Source organism: Cibotium barometz, chromosome 29 (genome assembly GCF_041138505.1).
Source record: "Cibotium barometz isolate CiBa-2024 chromosome 29, ASM4113850v1, whole genome shotgun sequence".
In the NCBI taxonomy this organism is placed as follows: Eukaryota; Viridiplantae; Streptophyta; class Polypodiopsida; order Cyatheales; family Cibotiaceae; genus Cibotium; species Cibotium barometz.
The window spans coordinates 38779673-38787382 of NC_141074.1; positions in this window are offsets into that span (position 1 = coordinate 38779673).

Sequence of the window (7710 nt, forward strand, 5' to 3'; positions counted from 1 at the left end):
CGAATTTCATAGTTCCCAGTTCACTTAAATAGATTTCTTACCAATCCATGAAGATCTCCCTCGACATACGCATAATCACCTAAGTAATCTTGTGAGGGCTTGTTGCTGATCCTACTCTTGATTTTGAAGCGGTGGCCAACCACATGAGGCATTCATAAGTCTCATTCATCAAAATGTCATCAAGCTTCCTCGTCATCTTCAAGTTCACAAAGCCTTCAAAGTGTGCTTATGAGCACTAATAGTATTGATTAACACTAATGAGGCTTCTAATCTAGCAAAGGGGAGTTATTCCAAAGTGTTTTTAAACACTAAGAGTGTTCTTAAGCACTAATGGTGAATCTAATCACCAATATAAGTGTCATTAGATGCTAAAAATATGCTTTTAAGCACATTTTTAGACGTTTAATCACCAATATAAGTATCATTAGACACTAAAAATGTGCTCTTAAGTACTAATCATGTTTTTAAACACTAATGGTGATCTTAATCACCAAACAAAGTGCTCCTTAACACTAATGAAGTTAATCTCCATCAAAATTACTGGCTGGGCACAAGCCCTAAGTGCTAAACCATAAAATTTACCATCTTAATCTCCTATTTATGCAACATCCTTGGCTTGATTAAGGGTTGTCGCACTCTCATAAGCCTTTCTCTTTCTAATTAAGCGTAAATATCATAAATTTCTAGTTTTTTCTTCTTCATAAATCAGCCCATTACTCTCTAATAACCTCCTTCAATACCAATGTCAAAGGAAAACACCCAAATCAAGAAGTTCTTGGGAGAGGGCTTCCACACTTAGCAAGTCCTTGTCAAGTACAAGATGATGTCCAAAGGTTTTTGGCCATTCATCTCCGGCACTAAGGCTATTGATCGAACTAAGGCTGAAGATATTGAAGATGATGAGAGGGCACAAGCCATTATCATGCTTCATCTTGATGAGGCTCTCATTCACCATGTGGACCAGCTTCCGACTCCAAAGGAGAAATGGGATGAGCTTGATAAGCTCTATGGAGCTCGTGGTGGTAAGAATTCCAAGATCTCACTCAAAATTGAATTTTTCATCTTGGAACTCAAAGAGGGAGATGGCATTGGAGCCTTCATCTCTCACTTGAAGGGCCTTATGGCTCAACTTGCATCAGTGAATGCGAGAATGGATGAAGATGATGCAGTGGCTGTTTTGCTAAAAGCAGTCAAGAAGGTGTACCCCACCTTAGTCACCACTCTGAAGAACATACCTAATCCCACCCTCGAAGGATTCATTCAATCTTGTCTTGATGAAGAAAAGAGGCCAAAGGGAGGAGCTGAATCTTCAAATGCAACCACTTCATCGAATATCAAACAAGCTTTGTCACATCAAGTGGTCAAAGTAAGATGTGCCCATTGCAAAAAGGTGGGTCATTTGGCAAATAATTGTTGGATCAAATATCCCAACAAAATGAAATGTAACAAGTGTAAACAAATGGGACATATCACTTCTAAATGTCCTAACAAAGAGTCAGAGGCTAACTTTGTATCAATCTCTAACTCCTCTGAGCACCTATTTTAAAATGTAACAACACCTATATTCCTAAACCTTGTATGCCTAATGTTATAAAGGCAACCTATGTCCAATACCACCTATTCCAATTCTTACATAGTTGGTATTGAGGGAGGGTATTAAAAGACTAAGGTCATGTAAAAGGGTGGGAGAAAGGTGTGTGTGTGAAGGGACTTAAGGTCCACTAGCTCACCTATTTAAAGGTGGAGCTATAAGGCTTTTATGTATTGAGCAAGAAGCCTAGTTGTATTTGAGCAACTTAACACTAGTTTGGTACCAAAAAAGGACACTTAAGTGTCCTTTTTTGGACGATGCAAATAAAATGCTACTTGCACTAGGAAAGACATATTCAAAATCCCTCTTGAGGAGTTTGAATATGTGATCTAGTGTGTCTTTAAAAAATGTAACCTTGCAATTTGGATGCTGGCACGATAAGGAATTACACCCATAAATAGGACTTGCATGAGACTGCAACTTAGGTTTGAGAAAACCGCCTTATAAGCTTAGAGAAAAAAATCACTAAGCCCCGTGAAAAATTCCAAGTAATTATTTCATATTTGTGTCAAAGATTTTACCAAGTTTCACATGAAATAAAATTCAATTGAGAGTGTCTAAAATAGTAGGAAGTTGTGTGTGTTTGATACACCACTTTTTAGCATCCATTTGTATCCAAACCAATACATGGTTTTAATGTGTTTGCAAGTTTTTTAAGGTGATACAATGCTTAATCTATCCATTGAGATCTTAAAGTTATATGTAAAAGCCCCTTAGTAAGCTACAAATATTAATTGTTTCAAAATGTCAAAACTGCACACAACAAAAATTCTGGATTTAGATTCTTGAGTCATACGCATTGCATTCCTTAGTAAACTTGCAACATTTTGTCTATATAGAATAATTTCGCTAAGGTACATTGTACAAACATAATTTGGGCACCTAAAACCTTTGTTTCATGGTTGTTGAGAGAGAATTTAGAAATTTTGAAAAATGTAGCACGATTGAAAAACTAAGGTAGCAAGATTTACTTGAGCTTGGGACCCCAAAAAATCTGTATTAACTTGGTTTGGAACTATATAATCATTTCCGATTACCAATTTGCACTAACATAACCCTAGTTTTATGGAAGTACCTTTGAAAGGCCAAAATTTTTCTCTTTTTCAGCATCTTGGTAATTATGAGATTTTTGTTATAGTTCACAAGTAGCTTAGGAACTAGGACCTAAAGGAGATTGTGTTGTTTTGAAACCCCAAGTTCTACCAATTGACTTTTACAAACATGAAAAACATGATTTATTCAAGAAGTTATAGGCATTTTATGGGATTTTTGACAAAACAGCTTCAAATTTCAATGAAAATTTCAAGTGAGTTTTTTTTGTCAAATTTTTAATATAGCTTGTGATTTGACATCATGAAAAATCCCCTTTATTTTTTGACTTTTAACCGACCTATGGTTGAAACAAGGTGTAGAAATGTTGTTTCTAGGTTCCCCAAAAAATTCCAAAGTTTTGGTGAGAAACAAGACACTAAAGTGTCCTCAAGACACTTTAGTGTCCAATTACAGAACTAGTGTTAATAAGCAAGATATTTTCTTGTATTTTGTGAGTCCCTCTCCTCCACATACTTGATCTATCATGAGCACCACGAATTCTAACACATACATGGCTTGGGAGGGACCTTACAGTCCGACTGATGGTGGCAGAAAGGGTTAAGGAGGAAGATGCGCTGTCTACATCATATGATGGCCTGACTGAAGTCAAGGAAGTTGATATTGCAAAACCAAGGGAGGAAGCCAGACCTGTATATATTGCTATAAGGACTTGACTTCCGCTGAAGAAAATGAGCTCGTTACCCTCCTTAAGGAATTTAAGAATTGTTTCACTTGGAATTATGTGTAGATAAAGGGTGTACCACCTGAGGTGGTGCAACATACGATCCCAATCATGGAAGGATGAAGACCAACCAGGCAAAAACCATACCAGATGAATCCTAAGTATGCGGCAAATGTAAAGGAGGAAATCGATAAACTCATTAACTGTGGATCTCATCTATGAGATAGAACATACAGATTGTCACCAATCATAATAGTGCCAAAAAAGAATGGAAAACTTAGGGTATGTGTTGATCTTAAAAAGGCCAACATAGCTACTAGGAAATACCATTATCCATTGCCCTATACGGAACATGTTTTAGAAAGAATGGCTGGTGAAGAAGCTTACAGCTTCTTGGATGGATTTTCATGCTATAATCAGGTGTCAATAGCACCAGAGGACCAGCATAAGACAACTTTAAACACAATGTGGAGGACGTTTGCATATAGAGTCATGCCCTTCGATCTCACTAATTCCCCAGCAACATTCCAACGCATAGCCTTCAAAGACTACTTGCAGAAGTGGTTGGAGGTATTCATTGATGATCTATGTGCACACTCTCGATGGGCAGACAATCTGGCTTGCTTAAGGAAGGTGTTTGAGCGATGTTCCCTTACTCTTCCCTCAGCATCTTCCTCTTCTAAGCCTATGGCAGCTCCAGGGCCAGAGCCATTGGCTACTGTCCTTAACTGCATGCAAGTTAAGCTACCAACCTTCAAAGGTACCATCACTAAAGATGTGGAAGACCATGTGCGGCGGTTCCTCACTATGTGTGGCTCAAGAGGTCTCAACTGAGATGATGCACACTTGGTCTTGTTCCCAACAATGCTAGAAGAAAGTGCCGATCGGTGGTACAGTCGATTTCTCATCAACCACTTCCCGGATTGGGCCACCCTCAGGCTACTTTTCTTGGTTACCTTTTGGCCAGGGAACTACTTCAACCTCATCACTCAAGAGCTCAACCAACTCTCCATGAATGCAGGGGAGTCAGTGGCCCAACTTGTCACAAGAGCTAAAGCTTTGGTCGCTCGGCTACCCCAAGATCCTGGAAACTACATGCTACAATAGTGGGTGCTTCGAGCACTCCCTACTCAAACGGCGATGAAGATGAGAGACTTTTCCACCCCAAGGCACCCTGCAAGACTTCCAAGACAGAGCTACACAATTGGAGAATGCTTGCCTCATGGCAGAGCATAGTACCTCTTGGTCCCCACTTATCCTCGGCATGTCTTTGGCTCCTCCAATCGTTCCTCTAGCCCCGACGATAGCGTCTACATCTGCTTCCATGGAAGAGCTAGCCAAGCTCAAGAAGGAGCTTGAAGATTTCAAAAGGTCACAACAAGAAGACGCGGCTATGGCAGTGCTTAGGAAGGAGATCGAGTAGCTCAAGGTCAAAGATCCCAAGACGAGTCCATGGTGCCCGGTATGTAGCTTGCAAGGCCATCTTCCAAATGATTGTCCATCCAAGAAATATTTCTCATTTTGCTCAAAGGCGGGCCATGAGGACAAGGAGTGTTACTACCTCAAGGGACTTTGCCTTATGTAACAACAACTTAAGCAAGGTGCCTCCCCGCTTAATCCCTTTGCCGAAGACTACATGCTGACCCCAACCAGTAGTGGTTCAACTTCTTCCCAGGCTCCTAACCACCAACAAACCCAACACCCTTCTTGAACCCTCAATCAACCCCCCAATCCCAAGCTTATATTAACCCTGCCCCGCTGGTCCCTCCTACTTAGCTACCCCACATACCCTTCCCTCCCCCATGGCTACTTTTGTACAAACCCGTCCACCGCCCCAAACCAATTCATCTTAGTAGTAGGGAGCTCAAGTAGCCATGGTAGCATACACCAATACCCCTCCTTCCTCCAGAGCAACCCTAACATACAACCCCCTACCTATGAAAATTCCATATCAAGCAAGCACTCTCCCAACCTATCAGCAGTACCTCCCATCGGTCCCACAAACACCTCAAGTCTATCAAAACCCACCTCCAGTGGTCTATGCGGCAGCCCCTCCAGTACCTCCAACGGCTAACAACACGTATGGCTAACCAAAGGTTCCCCAATCACCATCCTCCCAACAACCCCACCCGACCTCTTATATGCTACCATTGTGGGGGGAGCGGCCACATGCAAGCTCAATGCACTATACTAGAGGGCTCGCCCCCATGCCTCCATTGCCTGGAGAGCCAAGACCACTACACCCGAGAATGTCCTAGACCCCCACTGGTTAACATGGTGGAAGCTGTGGTGCCATCTCCTAAGGTTGACATTCCAATAGTGGTAGTGGTGCCACCTCCCACTACTGGCACTCCAATAGTGGCAGTCATCACACCACCCAGTCCCAAGGAGCCCCAAAGACACCAGCTCCTCTCCCTGATGGTGCAATCTACCCATCCATTGTGGAACCGAGCTTATAAGGAGGCCGTGGAGGAATTCATTCAAATGGAGAAGGAAGCGGCGCCTACCTTGGTCATTCCCCCAACCACCACACCTTCAAAGTCTACCCAACCCAAGGTTAGTAATTTAAGTTGGGAGGAAAAGTTGGCAGGAGTAAAGGTGAAAATCACCCTTCCTCAGTTATGTGGTTTGAACCAAGAAATAGGAGAGCAACTGTTAGGCTTGGTCCAGCATTGGATGGATCCGAAGGCAACTAGGGATAAAGCCACATCTAGTAGTAGTGGGCGACGGCCCAGGAGGCAGCAAAGCAAGGGTATGCCTCACTGTCCCAGGAGTGGCCGATCACCGAAGCCCAAGGGTGACAATCTCCGTGGGAGGAACTCAAATTACAAGAGCCATTGTGGATGGTGGTTCTGGTGTTAACATCATGCCCGAAGCTACTAGGAAAGTCTTGGGTCTCCACCTCCCACCAACTCAAGGGGCCTACAGCTTACTCATTGGAAGGCCTTGGTTGAGGGCAGCTCAAGTGATCCATGATTGGGGTCGGGACAACTTGCATAACCCTAACCCAAAGGGGACACCGGAAAAAGGTCCCGAAGATGAGAGTGCTTGGGGTACTGCCCTACATGACATGATTCTCATTCGGGAGAAAGGACCCAATGACGAGGAAGAACACCAGCAGATGAGGCCTAGGATCCATTCGGTTCAAAGGGCGAGGAGACAGAACCTCTATGAAATTGGTTAAATTCCTATGAGGGATTCCAGTAGTGCAACTTGGTGGACATAGTGGAGTTGGACCCATACCCTATTCAAGAGCTATCCCAAGAAGAAGAGCTCTCAAAAGAAGCAGGAGTACGGGATTGGACAGAATCTTTGCTCACTCTGGCCTCCTCCTCTGCAACACTATCTCAACAGGAAGCCATAAAGGTCATAGGTCTAGGGGAACCTGAGTTTTTTTGACAACCTCGCAAGAAGGTCTCTCAAGAGGAGTCATCAGAGAGGCACCTATAACCCCTCCCAGATGCACCTATAACCCCTCCCAGACGCATCTACAAGGTGAGGCGGGTAGAGCACCTCAAGGGTTGGGAAGAAGCCTTGCCAGTAGAAGAGATACCCCCTAACTGGACAGAGAAACGCATTGGTAATTTCCATCTGGACAACACCCCAACCCATGACCCCTTATGTCTCCATCAAGCAACACTCGGCACCGCTCCTCTTCCACCCACCACTTACCATGAGGAGGTGAGAGAGCTGAACCTGGGCACATCAGAGGAGCCACACCCCCTCTTAGTGGCAGCTTGGGTTGGGAGGACCTTTCCACTCTTCAGAGAATCACCAACTTTTTCAATGAACACCAAGAGGCATTTGCATGGACTCACAAGGATCTTCCAGGGATAGACCCAGCCATTTGCACTCATAAAGTTTCACAAAAAGAAGGCAGTTGGCCGATCAAGAAGGGCATCTACTGCGTGAATCTAAAATATTCTGAAGTGCAGAAGAAAGAGCTAGACAAGATGGAAGAGGCAGGTATCATCATTCCCATTGAGCACTCCGAGTGGTTGTCACCTATAGTGGTGATTCCAAAAAAGAAGACCAACAACATCAAGATCTGTGTAGACTTCAGATCCCTCAATCAAAGCACTTCAGAAGATGTGGCTGGCCAAGGGTGGTGGCTCAAGCGAAACACATGTCTCAACTCACTCTGGTGTTCGTGAAGTGCCAAGTATCGGGTCTCCGTCTCCAAAATAAAAAATAAAAAAAATCCCCCTCTTCGGTTTCTTTTTCCTTCTTCTTTTACAAGAGATGCAAAAAAAAAAATCTCTCTCACACAACCTCCTCACCGACCAATCTCTCACTCGTCTCACCCACCCTTTTCCTCTCTCTTCTCCCCTTCCCTCTCTCTTCT